This window comes from Helianthus annuus, chromosome 10 (genome assembly GCF_002127325.2).
Source record: "Helianthus annuus cultivar XRQ/B chromosome 10, HanXRQr2.0-SUNRISE, whole genome shotgun sequence".
Classification (NCBI taxonomy): domain Eukaryota; kingdom Viridiplantae; phylum Streptophyta; class Magnoliopsida; order Asterales; family Asteraceae; genus Helianthus; species Helianthus annuus.
In genome coordinates this window covers 104372389-104374100 of record NC_035442.2, presented here as the reverse complement: position 1 = coordinate 104374100, position 1712 = coordinate 104372389, and positions in this window count along the sequence as shown.

The window sequence follows — 1712 nt, the reverse complement described above, 5'->3', positions numbered from 1 at the left end:
CATTATTTTTCATTGTTTTTACCACCTACCCAAAATCCCCCTAGTTAACCCCTTTGAGCCTAAACCTTTTCATTTCTTAACCCAAAAACAGACACCCTTTTTACTCACCAGAACCCTTTTTTTATTTTAACCCTTTCTTTTAGTAACAAAACTCGGTTTTTCTTATGACTTGAAAAAAATTTTTTTTTGATGAAACCAAATAAACAAACAAGTTCATCAAAAATAACTTTGTTTGAAAGAAATGGTTCATCAAAATGAAATAAAATTGTGAAAAATAAAAAGTCTTTCAAAAACCGACGCTTTTTACGCTTTTCGCCCTTTCACTAACCACTAACCCACCACCCACCTTTAGCCCAAGCCTAACCTTTCACCCAAAAAGTCCTCTTGATATTTACAAAGGTATATAGTTAAAAAGAAGGAGGATTGATTGCTTGGAAAGCTTATGGTAGAAGTAAGTTCCATGCCGCTCTCAAGTAATTCACTAAAAATACACCTTCGGCCGAGTGTTGAGTGATCCACCGTGAGGTATGTGAACTTGTATATAAATAGAATTTTAAAAAGGCATATTATGCCCTAATAAGTAATTTATCTTATGAAACGTTTTTAATAAATCATGACGAATAGGATTGTAAATAAATAAAAATAAAACTTAAATAAAGAATCTTGGAAATCCCGACACTCTATGACAAGCCCAAAAACCTTCTCTTCTACCCATTCCATTTGGGAGTGAAAAAGCCACATTATAAAGAGTTTTGCTTGAGGAGAAGCAAAGATTCAAGTGTGGGGGTATTTGATGTGCACAAAATGCAACATATAAATTACATCAATTGTGGCATAAAACTAACCCTTTTTCAGTACTAATGTTGGAAAAAGTGTGCTTTTGTCTTTCTTTTGTATTTTCAGGATTAAATGAGCTCAAATAGATGAAAGAAGCAAAAAGGCAGCTAAATCTAACATAAATACAAGAAAAGGAACAAACGTGGCATGCCCGACCTCCCGACAACATCTTCCTAAGCAAAACAATAAGACAGAAGACTGAACACGCCCCGTGCTCAGTGAGCACGGGGGCGTGCCCAAGAGTCAGCAGAAAAGACAAAAAGCGGACACGGGGCCGTGGTCAATTATAAGATTCTCAGCATCCAGGCAAATCTTGATAGTACAGATATGCGTCTACACACGGGGTCGTGCTCAGCGGACACGGGGGCGTGGTCAACTAATGCAGACAAACTGCATTTAACGAAGAAAGAGAGGAGGATGGACACGGGGCCGTGCCCAGTGGACACGGGGCCGTGCCCGAGCTTCTGTTCAGCCTATAAATAGGAGTGCTTGGAGCTCTTGCAACTCATCCCTTGGCACACCACCTCTCTCACACTTCACCCACCACCCACCACCATCACAACACCATCATCCACCACCATCATCCATTGTCAATCATAGAGTGTGTGAGTCGTCTCGGGATCCAAGATTGATCATAAGAGTTCTTGACAATCAAAGGCCATGTTTGCCTAAGTCTCTTACATCACTTGGTGAAGACAAGTGTTTAGTGTAATACTTTTTATTTTTAATCTTTTGCACTTTTTAATTGCTTTTGTATTAATGACTTTAATTACTAGTTTCTTATGTTGAAGGTGATTCTTCCTTATCGTTTGTCCGTGGTGTCTTGGCATTATTTTACTGTCTATATAAAATCAAAGATTTTCACCATTCATATC